The 15,199-nt window shown below is 40.4% G+C and overlaps 1 protein-coding gene across 6 annotated transcripts in view; it reads left to right on the top strand.

Annotated features, from left to right (window-relative positions):
* The window catches only part of LOC102790759 (synaptotagmin-2-like), a 65,261-nt gene that overhangs the window by 29,484 nt on the left and 20,578 nt on the right, over positions 1-15,199 (top strand). For 4 of the 6 annotated variants that reach the window (XM_006794233.3, XM_006794232.3, XM_006794231.3 and 1 more), the window contains exon 3: positions 1,878-1,947. The exons of 1 other annotated variant lie outside the window; for it this stretch is intronic. The gene's annotated coding sequence lies outside the window, so the exon portion shown is untranslated. Of the gene's footprint in view, positions 1-1,877; positions 1,948-7,227; positions 7,448-15,199 lie in introns of those variants that run through there. One more of the 6 variants, XM_006794234.3, reaches the window with a different exon arrangement.

Here is a 15,199-nt window from a genome sequence, read left to right as displayed (position 1 = left end):
CCAGCAATGGAAAAAAAATCTCTTTCAGTACTGTAGCTGTGTTAGATTTTCTAGTCTCAATCTCAGTGGTGATCTTGAGAGTTTTACTATTTAGAAAAGTCAAATGAATGTATAACATACACGAAATTCACAGAATAAAATTGGATTTGGTGATGGCAGGTTTAAATTGTATGGATTGTTCTCCTTCACCGAAGTGCACAAAATGAAGTTGGTTATCTCTCCCTGTGGATGTCTTTCATGATACAATTACAATAAAGCAATTAAGTCCACTGAGTCATGAAATTGATTGTTTTGCCAAAACAGAAGAAGGAAATTGGGCCCCAAATAAAATATCCTCTGAGGTTTAAGCATAAAGATGGAATTTGACTGATTGTCTTGTCAGCAAAGTTTGATTTGCAAGATCACTAAAGAACAGATGATCTTAGAGCTGCATCGTAATGGGGGAACATTTATTCAGCTTTGTTTGACAAGTGAATTGATGTGACTTTCATGTCTATATGCTAAATATAAATGCACGTAGATACTAAGCTTAGCTTAGCATTTGATCTGCATTTTTTGGTGCAGATTTACAAAAAAAAGGAAGAAGAAAATTAAGTGTGATAAACAGCTTTAGAAATGTCTTTGGAGGTTTTTGTCAGCTTATACAAAGTCAACCAATTCTGGGTGTGCAGAGAGTAAAGAACTAAAGCTGTTATTGATTTTGTCATCTTACTCTTGGCCAGAAAAGTAATAAGTGAAATTCCCAAATTATCAATAACACCTGTAGCCTTTGACTATTTTTAAAGTAAGGAAATGTCAGACATTTCCTGTTTTTGACACTGATGGTACCAAAGGTGATTTTCTTCACAAAATTCAGCAAACAATGCACTCCACAAATGGGAGACATGTTGCCTGAGTTAAAATCTCTTATTTGTCTAACCTAGCTCTAAGAGTCGTGGTGAACAACTGTCTTGTTTTTGATAAGAAATCTGATTTGATATGCTTAAAGGTAAATGCTTTTTTATAGTACACAACACCTTGGAGATGTTGTGGCACATAGGTTTGGAGACAAACTAAGCAACGATTTCTGTGTTGTGAAATCAAAGCTCTGTTGACTTAGGTCATTACAGTGCCATTACGGTAATGAAAATGAATTAATTCAATAACTGCTGAGCAGTAGTGTGCAACGGATAGCTGTCAGGGATAATTCATTCATTCTGCCATTTTGGGGATCAAAACAGGATTTATCAACTTGTTTGTGTGAAAAAAGGCAGGCAGCTATCAGTATTTATTGGCACAAAGTGATGATGATTTGCTGGAGTAAGATTTTGTAATGTGCACTAGTAATATGTGCTCACCGAGTGGGATTTAATGTCATATATTATCTTGAAATGCTTTCAAATCACCCAAGAGACGAATAAAGTTTTTCATCAACCTTAAATTTGCCAAGTTTAAATTTTCGTTGAACTACTAAATCAATTCCACCATCAGGCCAGGGTCTTTCTGTGTGGAGTTTGCATGTTCTTCCCGTGTTTGCGTGGGTTCCCTCCGGGTTCTCCGGCTTCCTCCCATCGTCCAAAGACATGCAACTTGTGGGGATAGGTTAATTGGATAATCCAAATTGCCACTAGGTGTGAATGTGCGAGTGAAAGTGAGTGCGAATGGTTGTCTGTCCCTGTGTGTTGGCCCTGCGACAGACTGGCGACCTGTCCAGGGTGTACCCCGCCTCTCGCCCTATGACAGCTGGGATAGGCTCCAGCGCCCCCTGCGACCCTGAAAAAGGATAAGCGGAAGTGGATGGATGGATGGATGGATGGATGGACTACTAAACAAGAGCATTTCCTCATAGATTGTTCTTTTACTCCAAGGATAAAAACGCCATTTTCTTTCTCTTACAGGATTTACATCTGACAACACTCTCACTGTGATTACTTCCAGATATACCTTTCAAGATTCAAGCTTTTGGCTGTAAGTATAAGACAAGCAAAGGCATACTATATATTTGACTACATTAGTTGGGGGTGAGCTGGAAAGTTCACAGAGGGATAAAGAGAGAAGGGAAGGAGGGGGGGAGGAGAAGCTTCTCCACTTCAGCAGAGCGGTCCAGAATCATTGGTGTGACCGTTCTTTTTAAGCAGAGACAGATCACTGCACATTGTTACATGATTCCATCCTCTGCAGCTCCACTTTCAGAAATATCATTCATTCTCCTAGTCATTTCAGAAATCCAGCTTGCCTCTGTGCCCTTACTGTCCACTGAAAGCAGGGCCTACACGGCAGGCTGTCTATGGCTGGATGCTCTCTGAAACTGTCTGGTAATATAACATTCTCAAGAGCTTTGGGGTGAAACAGTAGTTGACCCGAAAGAAAAGTCCTGTTGAATTTTATTTTTTGAGAGATAGAAAATAACTCTTTCTGAAGAATGGCTGCGTTTGTCTCACACCAAATTTTTTTACGGTAGAATGTTTGAGCTACACAGCAACCAAAAAAAAATGAAATCACCGCTGCATTATGAAATATGTAAATCGATTTTTAGCCCTGTGTGATCACATGTTTTGGACTGCGCTAGATGTCAGCATGAAACGTGAGTCGGGCTTTCCCCGCTCCACCATCTGTTCTTAGAAAATCTTTGCATGTGCCAGGGAGGAGGGAGCCCACTGCAGTGTGTAGTGAGCGGGAAAGGCGTGGTTCGCATGACGGCGCAGCCCACTGTGAGCAAATATGATTTACTGTAGGATTTGCCCGTCTCCAGTATACCCTGCACACTCCAGCACTCAGCTGATTAATCAGAATCATTTCCATGAGTGATGGAAGCTCCAGCCTTGCAGGGGCTACAGACAGCTAATAAACCCCAGCGGGTAACAGCCACGCCTTGAAAGATGCTTACGTGCTTCTGCCTCTATACTGGCTCTGTCCATCTGCCGTCATTCAGCCCTCACTGCCCTGTGTCAGCCTCATTGTTATTAATATTGATCAGCTCATCTGTTGAATGAGAATTCATACCCCGGGGACCAGTGGCGCACAATTAGTTAGTTAGAGCCGGGGATCAGCTTCAGGATTGAATGTGACACCATAGGCGAATAACAAAGATTGATGCCATTATTTAAACGCTGATCGCCTGGTTTGTAAACTGTAAAAAACCTTCAAGTTCATGTGGTAATTCTGTGAGAAGTTAAGATTGCGGTATTGTAGTTCTGTGCAACATGTAAATGAAAGCACCAGTAAGCTCTAAAAAATGGGATAAAAGATGTTGTTTTGATGAAATAGTAATAAAATAGTTGTCAGTTGTGATCAGTGGTCGATATGAAATTCATTATAACTTATATTGCCTTTTAACGGTGTATCATCAGACTATATGCGAAGATTAACTTTGATCAGTTTGCTTTTCAGATTGTTTGTGTTTTACTTAAAGCTGCCAAATCATAAAAATAATAATAGATATGATATGTATATGTACTCACTTGTGGAGTTGTTAAAGACCCTTTTAAAACAAACATTACCACAATATGTCCTTTAGTCCTAAATTTTGTTTTTCCCCCTTAGAGTACCCCTTTAATCTTTGATCATTTCACCTGCTCCTTCTTAACAGCAGCGTGGAAGCACACATGTATCTATATGGCTCTAGCAGTGAGGTTTCCCTCTCTGTGTCGGATCTAAAATGAGCCAACACAGTGAAACACAAAGTGTTGCATTGTTGCTCTCATCTCACATCTGCAGCACCGCATGTCAGCAAAGATGCAGAATCCCCAGTTTAAATCCTTGACTGCTAGCCACAGCATGAAATATTTACCACAAGAACATGAAGGCAGCAGTCACTAAAACGATTTGGAGACAGGGCAACAGCGACAACACTGAACCGCTTTATGCAAGCTACATGCATAAATGCAAAGATTACGCTTAATAAAATAAATATGAGATGATGTCATGTGTTTTCGCACATTTGCTGTATGTGCTGTATCAGGACCTATAATTGTTGCCTGGAAATGTTTCCTTTTTCTACTCACATACACAGAAAATAAGCTTCGTGGCTTCTTTCTCCTTATGTGCTTTTTATTTTCCCCTTCCCTTTCGATGTTCTATTTTAGTACTTAAAGAGAAAAGCAGTACACAAAAGCACACACAGAAACACACTCCTAATCCAGTAAATACATGTACAAATAGGGAATCCACATGAAAAAGAAAAATTCTACTGGACCTGGCCAAGGGTGTAATGATGTGCTCACTTTGGATAAGCTGCTATTGACGTAGCTGCTGCAGAAAAAATCATTTTGAGACAGTGACACACACACAATTATTAGTTATATTAGGGAGCTTTTGTAGCATTTTTCTTTTAGCATTTGTTTTCACACTTTCTATTTGTTTCTTTTTTTTTATTTGTACTTGGATTCTTGTGAATGTTTGTAGCGGAGTCACTGCAAGATTCTGGTTTCCTCCTGGATGTAGTCACATTTTTGGAGCTACATGAGTTTAATATTGCACAGAAAAGCACATGGTGCTACATGTGATTTTGTAGAGAAGGCTGGGTAGTGCATTTTAATGGCTGCCTATAGTTATTGACTGAGCAGCTCCTAATACATGACTGTGAGCTCTGTGCAGTTAGTCTTCACAACACGCAGCCCTTATTAAATATGGATTCTAAGTTGCACTGAACCTCTCTGGAGACTTGGCCTGTTTAGTTCAAAGTAAGGTCTGTTAGAGTTTTTTTTTAATACTTATTACTCAATGAAATTATGCAGATGATTACTAGATTATTATTGTATTGAGAATCTGCTGCTGCAGCAACAGTCGGGAGCAAACAAATTATGATGAAAGCGTTGATTCATTTGCCACTAAAAACCCTTCTGTGTTTCACATTTCAATGAAGAGAAGCCAGTGTTGCTTACTACGGGTGAATCCAGCATGCTATGAATCTACCGCGTATCATTATGCTGTTTGCACTCTTCAGATACCGATTCAGACTAGGGCACGAGGCTATTATATATCTCTTATAATGTGAAAAAGATAGATTGACGATGATGGCAGGATATTGTCACATTTGTTAATTTGCAGAGCTGGTCTGTAAATTAGCAGACAGGAAGGCTGTCATTTTACTTTCACCCTACGCAAAACTAGATGCAGGGATTGTGTCTTTGTGATTTTTAAGAATGTATTTCAGTTGTTGTTGTTGTTGTTGTTGTTGTTGTTGACAGAAGACCAGAAGCCAAAACCAACAATAAAAAGATCATGATAGCAAGTGCTTTGTCTAGCCAAGGTCTGGTACAGCTTATTGCTCAGCTTTCACTTCCTTATTAATTAAACACACAGAGACACAGACATAAACACACGCATACATATCAGTGAGTCACACTCTTGGATTGATGATTGAACACTGTAGTCATTTTGAATCAATTCCTTAATTACCCTCCTGCTGCTCTAACAACTCACTAATACCAATTGTGTATCAGTGTACAGCTGAACAAAGATGCAAAAACATTTTTTTGAGTTTGCTGTAAACCATAAAATCAGCTGGTTAGTAAATTAGCCTTTAAAAATAAAGCTCAAATTGTTCATTTGCTAGCTGTTTTTAAAGATCCACCCATTCATCCATCCATCCAACTGTCCTATCGCACCTGTTGTAAGGCTAAAGGTCTGCCAGGCCTAAAGCAGAGAGACTTGTGGCCATTCACACCTAGAATTTGAAAAGAAGCTGATAGGAAACCATGACAGTGCAGGCTGGACATGCAAATTCCACAAAGAAATGCCCCATCTGGCACTTTGGGATCAAACCCTGTTGCTATGAGGCGACAGTGCTAACCACTGAACCACTGTTATTAACGGTATTAGTAAAATTTGTTATTAAAGAAACTATTAAAGGGGTGGCTGTGGCTCAGGAGATAAAGCAGGTTGTCCATCAATTGGAAGGTCAGTGTTTTGATCCCCAGCTCCTACACTGCTTGCTGAAGTGCCTGTGGGCAAAATACTGAAGCCCTGTTGCCACTAATGTATTCAGTGATAGAATAAAAAAGAAATATATAAAAAAATGATCCTTGCCTAGCAGGGGAAGGTGAGGATATATGGAGCGGACAAAGATGTACAGAGCCCTCTACTCATTTTTCTTTATGTGAACTTTATTGGAATACCATTACCTTCCCTTTAATTACCAAATCACTTCTAATTCAAAAACAGCGAGTATCTATTACGGCCTCGACCCAGCACTGAGAAATGGCAATGTCACAGAAAGGGAGCAAATTGCGATCCTCCCTTCCAGATGCATGTTTTGAAATTGCAGCAACCCACCCCCCTCTCTATCCCTACCCCTTCCCTTTTTAGTGATTGAGACTTTATTGATTTTTGGTTCCAGCGCTCATTGCAGGCCAATAAGGTGGATGATTCACTTAGGGGAGGATGATAATTCCCAGTGACACACAGCACTGCCCCAAGGGCTCCAAACTGTCTGGTTGACCACTGGCGTCAAGTGAAAGTGTGCATTACATCTTCTCATTAATCCAATAAAACACCACCTGTAAGGGGAAAAAAAGCTGTGGATTTTGATGGTTTTGCAATATTTATGCAAAGAATTATACAGACAAGATTCTATTTATCAAGCTTCACAGCTTACAGTATGTAAAGCATGGTGGAAAGGTTTTCTAACGTTATATATCTATATATTTATATAAGGTTTAGGTTGGTATGAATATCTAGAATAAATCTTTTATTATGACAGTAGCAGGGGTGTTAGTCAAAGAACATAAACAAGATAAATGAAAAGAGAGCCAAAGCAGCAAACTACTGCTGAGGTAAGCAGGCATCTTTGTGTGTGCATATTATTGGATAGTGGTGTCTTCTGTAATATATCATTTTTTCCTCTGTCCTCTTTTCATTTCCCCGTTTTTTTGGTTTTTTTTGTTGTTGTTGTTTTTTTCAAACACTTGCAGCCTTGTTAGCTGAGGGACGCATCCGAAACCAATTGAGTCCTTCAGCAGCAGTGGTTTTTGGAATAAGGATATGGATGCCGGTCAAACTGTAGAGCATCTGGCTGCTTTTGGATTGCCCTTATGCATCGGTGGACAGATTGCTGCATACAGCACCTTGTGAGCAGCATCACAAATCAGCTGTCCGAGCAGCGAGTGCTGGAACGGAGAGAGAGATTGAAGATGGAGAGAAAGCGAGGGGAAGGGAGAGCTGAAAGAAGGGGAGGGGGTTCCATTCAGTGAAAGAAAGAGTGAAGAGAGGGAGAGGAGGAGGGGATTGAGAGAAACGGAGGTGGGGGTAGTCACAGCTAGAATGACTGAGAGAGCGTGTGTGTGTATATAGGAGAACAAGTATTGCTGCAGTGGAAACAGTGCGAAGAGGACTGCAGTTTCTGGTGCTGATGGGAAAGCAGTCGAGGGACATTATTAAGGCACTGTAGCATTAATCCTAAGTGCCTATTTGGTGAATGGGTTTGCCTGTTGTGGAGAACAGGATTACGGAATTACGGTAGTGCTAGGTAAGGATGTATTTTAAAGTCTCTTCTCAGCTCTGCTTGAACACTTCCTTCGTGGAATCTGGAATAGAGTTACGGGCTGGTGGTTGCTGCTGTATTGGAGGATTTTTACCTGCAGCGTCCAACTTCAGCATTTCTTTTTCCGTTCCTTATACAATAACGCAGGTGCTGTGTGCATGTTACCGATGCATGTGTTCCCAACTTTACTCCTTGTAAAAGAAATACAGACCGTTCCTGGGCCCTTATCTGCCCCGGGATCTAGCCACAGGACCTTGAGTTCACGAAATTAATGATTTCAAATCAGGTAGTGTTACGTAAAATTTTTTGGAAGGGGAGTGTAGCTTTGGCTCTGTATATTATTCTCATTGATCACGGCTCATTTAGCTTGCCTGGCGGATGTTGTACCTCTTTCCTGGAGAGTGTCCAGGAGGCTGCCCTGCTGACAGATGCTGTGCTTGCCCCTTTAGCTACACCAGTATCTCTCATAACCTCCCTAAATACTAAGAAACAGGCAAGTGGAGCCAGAAAAAGCACACTACACACACACACACACACAAAAACCCCAGGTCTGTCCACAATGTAACAAAACAGACACAAGCTCCACTACTCTTTATCTTTTTAGACCGAGCAGCTAGACACAAAAAGAGACTGACAGTTGTGCTGAGGAGTATAGAGGGAGGGGAGGGGGTTTCATAAAGTGCTGCAGGATGCTCTTTTTTTTCTGCTGCCTCTCATGGGACATATAGCATAGGCAGCACTGAGGTGACAGTACCAAGGACGAAACCTATAATGAGCTGCATGTACTTCTTACTTCCTAATGCTGACTCTTGCAATTCTGAGCCTATCATTATCACAGCAGAGTTATTATTAAATTACATTTAATTAAAATTCTATTTAACAAATAGACTAAAAATAGCTAGGGTGTTATTTTGCAGTGTTTTTGAAAGCCAGGAGTTTTGATCCTGCTTTGAAAGCAAATTACAAATACAACACAATTTTTACAAACAAAGAGAATTGTTAATTATCAATTCATTATTTATTCTTCCGCCTTGTTCTGAATAACACACTGGGATTTAAACTAGGTCTATTTCTCCCCTAGTATCTGGTGTCACAATGATCAAAGTCAGTCAATGGCTTGCATTTGAAATGGTCACATGATCATTCGATTCTAAGAAGTCGAGTAGACAAGTACACTGTAGAATGTCAGGGATCATATTATATGTTCATGCAGAAGTGTAGGTACTCTATCTGTGTATTTACATGTCCAATATTCAGAGTGCAGAGTATTCAAGAGGCTATGTGATACTGAGCATGCTCCGATGATTCTTTTTTTTTTGTCAAGCTCTAAAACATTCAGGCAGGCTCATTAAGTTCAAACCTCAGGCAGCCGCTCCCAGTGGCTCTCGCACTAAGAAATACTCTCAGAGTCTCTCATACATAACTAGAAAAATGAGAGGAAGCTTTGAAGTTCACCAATCTTATTTCATTTTTTCTCTTGGCTCCCACCAAGAAGGCAGCTGGTGCCCGAATGCTGGAACTGCTTAAAGAGGAACACAAAGAAAAGAGGCTTATTCTAACTGTGCAGCCTGTATCCTGTGCTACAGTATAGTGCTAGAGTGGGTGTGCCCTCTTGCACCCATATTACTGTTGTTTTCCAACTTACCATAGCTTTATTTAGGTTAAATTGTTTTTCTCCCTAAGCTTAAATCTTAAAGTATTCCACAAGCAAAAGCTTGTTTAAAATGATAATGCCAGCCATGTTGGACTCTAAGAATGAGTCAGTGATTTCCTCTCTGACACGTTAACACAGCTATCACTATGATTGCTCAGTTGCCATTTGTTTTTCACTCCAGGTGAGAGTCGAGCCTTTCCAGTCCTGGCCCGAGCCAATGTGATGGTGTGTCGCTGGCAGGCGATGGCAGAGAGATTCAGTGTTAAACGGTTAGACACTGTCACTAGTCACAGCCTCCTGCAGTGCTGTCGGGGCAGTTTCACCACTCTTTAATCTTTTCAGGGAGAAAAAAAAACATGCTAGTCATGGCGAAATTTCCAGCAGCTTTCTTTTCTGGCCCCTTAGCTTCATTGGAGGAGACAGTTTGTGATGGTCAGAGAGAGCACAGCACGGAGAAGGGGCATACTTGGAGAATTAGTGATGTGGTTTTCAGCATGTTTCGTCATACTGTTTTGTGTAACACCAACAGTGTTACAGCAAAACCTCTGAATTTACCCAGTGATTAGTAGTCTGAAAAGTTACATGAATATTGAACAGTTAAGTTTCAAGCAGGTCTACATTAAATTACTGAATATATCGTCCTGGTTTGGATATATATGTCTGGTTTTTTACTGCATCCAGGAGCAGCAACTGCATTTTAATTGGAAATCCTTTGGCTTGACATAGCTGGGACCTCCTAAGTAAAATTTTCTTAGTGGATTAGAAAATGGTGGTCCAGTCAGCCACTTGGTGATCCCAATATTACCTGTGGGCCAGAAGCTGAGCATCTCAGGCATTACTTTCGATTTGGCATCAAAGAGGCATTACTTTTTTGACCTACCAAAACTTTTAAAGAAGTGCTATTTACATTGTTTGCAGTCTTTATGCTTGTCTAGGTAGGTTTATAAATACTCATTTTCATTATCTATAAATGTGCAGATTTTATTTATTTATTTATTTCAGCAAAGCCACTTCTTCAGAGCAGTCATAGTGGGTAAATCCTTACGTTTAGCAGTCTCACTGCCTACGTATGTTCCCTTTTCAACTGTTATTAGATGCGGCCTATCTGCAGTGCTGCAGAAGCCCTCTGCTCCGTCACATTTCCTCTGCACTACCTTACATGCAGATTGGGTCACTGTCTCTGTGACAGAATGATTAATCGACCTATCAGGGGACAGGGAAAGGGGATGTGCTGAGGGGAAGAGGGAGAATGTATGGCAACTGGCTGTAAATGATCCCCGCAGCTCCTCACTCAGCATTCAAACCCTGGCATCCGCCCCCCCCCCCCCCACCCCCTCTTTTTTCAAGAATCCCTCCTGATAATAGCTGAATCACATTCAGCTGCAGGTGAGAATAAGCATTGTTTTATCTACACAAGCAGGTTTGTAAATGAGGCCCTCTGGACCACCCTTTGGATCAGTGCACAATGCGATAGATGAGAAAGAGGCTCTTCTTTAATTCTCTTTAGTGAGATGATCTGCAAAACACCTTTTTTTAACATCCTTATCTCAGTAAGTGCGTTCACATCATCAGCAGGATTTCCATCATTTTGTTGACATAAAAGTGTAATTGCCCTGCTGACCTCGCTGATGGATGGTCATACTTTTTTCTGTAGATGCTTGTGTTGTTTATGTTTGCAGTCAGAGTATTCGTGCAGCCCTGAAGCTGTACACATAGTCCTAGTGTCTCTGTAAATATCCTGTCCTAGATGGCCGCAGTTTCGCTGACTGTATAGCAGATCAGTCACTGAGTGAGTATGTAAATGTCAATCAATCTGCTCTTTGTTGGTGCAGAGTAATGTCTACAGTGCTACTGTCCACTTTTAAAAGTGTTTTTCTTTTTTGTTATAAAAATGTCAGATTTCATTTTGTATGCTTTGCCATCACGTTTTGAACAGCAGCTTTTCTAACAGCACTTCCATCATGTGCCACATTAACACAAATAAGGAGACATAAACACCTTATATGAGAGCTGTTTAACACTGACGTTTGAGCCATGTTGGGGGAGTTCATTGTTTAAATCGCTGTTAAATAAAATATAGCATCTGACAGACACTTGGCATACTCATAGCGATTTATTGTGGCTAGCAGTTTGAAGGCTGTTGGTCATAAACTGAGGAATCTGGCTCTGAAGCATATTTTACACTGCATGCTGTGTTTTTGGATTTGCAAGTGCTTTTGTCAGACTGTTGGCTGTCTACCATGCAATTGCAAAACAGGGAGTGCTTTAAAACTCCAGTAGGCTACCTTGCAGAAATTTGCCTCTGCCATACAATTAGCAGTTATCTGACTCTGCATGCCTGGTGAAATCTGATAAGTGGACTTTATATGTGATGAACCAGAGATGCAGTAACATGAAAGACTTAACAAGATATACCCATGGAGCCCTTCTAAACTTGTTGTTGCAAGTACTGTAGAGCAATACAGAAAACTCTATTGTAAATACTGTAATCCAGTGGCAGTATAATTGTGTTTTTGCATATACAAATAAATATACACTCACTGCCCACTTTGTTAGGGGCACCTGTTCAGCCACTCATTTGCATAAACATCTAATCGACCAACCACAAGGCAGCAACTCAGTGCATTTAGGCATGTAGACCGGGACCACTTGCTGAAGTTTAAACCAAGATTCAGAATGGGGAAGAAAGGTGATTAAAGTGACTTTGAACATGGCGTGTCTTGTAGATGGATGATTCAGAGTATTTCAGAAAAAAAACAGAGAATACCAAAAAAGAGAAACTATTCTGTGAGCAGGAGACCACAGTGGGTGCCATACCAGTCAACTAAGAACTAGAAACTGAGGCTCCAATTTGCACAATGTTGCCTGGTTTGATATGTATTGATTTCTGCTGCAACATTTGAATGGTAGGGTCAGAAACTGGCATAAACAACTGCTCTGTATCCATGTTCAGGCTGTGGTGAAGTAAAGGTGTGGTGGAACTTTGGGCCTCTCAGTACCAGTTGAGATTCCTTTTAATGCCACAGCCTATATGACTGTCATTGCTGACCATGTCCATCCCTTTGTAACCACAGTGTACCCATCTCTAATGGATGTATCCAGCAGGGTAAGATGTCATGTCACAAAAATCAGATAATCTCAAACTGGTTTCTTGAACATAAATGGGAAATTTGCATAATAGATGTCCAGCTGAAAATTAGCAGCAAATGTGTGATGCCATCATATGTGGACCAATATGGACCAACATCTCCAAGGAATATTTACAACATTCCTTGAATGTCCTTGTTGAATCTATGCTATGAAAAATTAAAGCTGGTATGACCCATGGATCAGAATATAGTTCTAGCAAACTGTATCTAATAAAGTGACTTGTGAGTGTATATGTTTTAATCTAATCTAGCCATGAATAATATTACATTAATATATTACACGAATACTTAAAATATAAATAGTGTCTTCAGAAAGGGTTCCGATCCAGTTCTAGTAAGGTAAACCTAATAAAGTGACATGTGAGTTGCAATCTTAGATTTTGTCCATGCTGTGTCTTTGCTGGTAAATAACAAGCAAGGCAACTATCAGTATCCTCCCTGTAATCCTATTAAAACTTGGCCAAAATGAGCCCATTAAGACTATAGGAGCCCTGAGTCCATTTCAGCAGGGGTGAATTACCATAAAGTAGCAAGAGTTCAGGAACAAAGCTGCACATTATCTCTAATTGAAAGAACTCCACCATCTCAGCTCAGCTTTCCAACTACAGTGCTGTTCTGTCTGATGGATCTAATAAAATACAATGCTCCTTATTCTCTTAATGTTCCAGTCCACATTTTCAGCTGAAATCCAGCCTAGAGAGTCAGAGGTCAGCTGTGACTCAGTGTTAGCTGAGCCAGTATTCTCTTCGTCCAGTTTCTTCAAGTGTGTTTATCATGAATTCGAGATTTGCGTGATGCTTTTGAACAATTACCCTTTAAACGATATCCTCAATATCTTATGCAACTTGGCTCAAACCTAAAATAGCTCATTGGGATTCAGATGAAAGAGTCACTCAGCATGAAACGCAAAAGTACAAAATTAGAGCACACCCATACATGCAACTTATCACAAAGGGATAGTCTGTGAAAGAAATACTATTTTGCATGACGGTCAGTTCTGCAAAATTTAAGGGTCTGTCTAGTATGAAAGGCTTTGCATGTATGTAGCTTCTTGTATAAACAATCACATTAAGAAGGCTTATAGGGCTATGAAGCAGCATGGGATGCACAGCTAGTTCAGTATGAGGCCAAGCACTTCACCCACACAGAAGCCATAATGACACAGATGGTAGGAGCCTCGGTGGGGGTTGAATGATTTCACTGGGGTCAGAGTAATTCAGATTGCTTTGTATCTTTTAGGGCCCTGGTCGTCTGGTGGCCAATGACATCCAAGCACCCTTTACTGTCCTTTCTCTTTGTATCTTTTCAAAGTGCTTTACTGTATTCAATACTTAATTTGCCGCCTCACTGATCCTGACTGTTGCCCCAGGCTGCAGTCACATGACCCTGGGACCAGTTTTCTTTTCATTTGTAGAAGCCATTTTGAAAGTAGATGTTATGATGTTTCTGGGGTTTAAAGCCATGTGCTGCATTTGAATTCAAGTCTGGATGGATCTATAATTTTGCTGCACACACACAGATATACTTTGGCCACTATTGGACAGCTGTGTGAAAGGCTATAGAGGCAAAGTGTCAGCGCAGAGGGAAAACAGACCTGGCTCTTTGGCTGCAGATTGTTAATTAATTGCTACTCAGGCTGCCCTGTTGTTGTGCAGTGAAACAGCTGCGTGACTTTAGCTGACTCTCCTTAGGTTGTTTTCTCGGAGATCTGACCTGGTTGCTAATAAGCCCTTACTAAACACAGTCCCCGTGCTTGCAGTTGGCTTATCTGCAGCCTGGGGTTTCCCATCGCTGGAGAGGATGTCACAATGGTCAAAATGTCATGCACATGACCCCAGATAGGGGCACAGAATTTCTTAGTCATGTTTCTTAGTGATGTTTTTTTTTTTAAATTTTTATGTTTGCACGAGGACACACTGATTGCATCATTAGGATTTGACAGGTGCAGGGTAATAATAGTGATAAGCCTGGAGATATATTGGACTGTTTCTAAGTGACTCATATTTTCCTCTAATGATGATGAAGACAACATATGATGTGGTAAACCATTAGTATGCCTTGAGTATTTTTTGTTAAATATCACCTACTAATCTTATTTATTTTACAGCATAACACACATGCAGTTCGTGCTCTTAAATATGATGCAAAGCACACTCCTAAAGCTTGGAGCTAGGACACCAAACATGATCTGCGGCATCAGATCTAGGTGGGGAGGTTGTTGCATTGTCAACCTCAAAATAAGAAAAAATTCAGAAGATTTAAAAACTATGTTACTTTATGAAAACGTTTTCTAATTTTGAATCTGGTCATATAAATATTACTGTGCAACAAGATTTCTGCAACTAAAAGATTGAAGTAGTTATTTAATACATTTGAAAAGATGAATGTATTTAAAAAAATGTTTTTAATTTGTTTACTAATGAAAGAAACAACCTTTGGCATTTCCAGTGATTGTTAGTTAAATTAAAACCACCTGCCTTCACCTTCATTTTATCCCACCTTTTACTGAAAGATAAATATTTAACCTTTGCGTACCACTTACAAGTGCTGTGCTTGTACTTGGCGTTAATATACCAAGTCTGTTTGCATGGGAAAGCTAAATATGCTTGATCTCAATCCAACTCTGAGCAGTGTGTTTTGTGATAAGGGAAGGATCATGCCCATAGCTGTGCTGCTGTGTGCCGTGCAGCTGAGCCATTTTGTTTTAACTAATTCTGATGACTCAAACTCTAACGAAATGAGACGCGCATTGAAAGATGGAGCTTAAACCTCCCACAGAGTTCCAGTAGTCATGGTTTATATTAAATATATATTGGATGGAAAGGCTATTTATACCATCCAGGGTGGGCTTTCCTGGCCCTAACTGCTGCTGTTTCAGGGCCTGCTCAACTCTCAAACACTTAAACACATTTAGATCTGGAAGCTGCCCAGTAC

The sequence above is a fragment of the Neolamprologus brichardi genome, chromosome 20, assembly GCF_056152115.1.
Source record: "Neolamprologus brichardi isolate AB-2024 chromosome 20, ASM5615211v1, whole genome shotgun sequence".
Classification (NCBI taxonomy): Eukaryota; Metazoa; Chordata; class Actinopteri; order Cichliformes; family Cichlidae; genus Neolamprologus; species Neolamprologus brichardi.
Note: the sequence above shows the minus strand (reverse complement) of the source record. Positions and strands in the feature narration are given on the sequence as shown.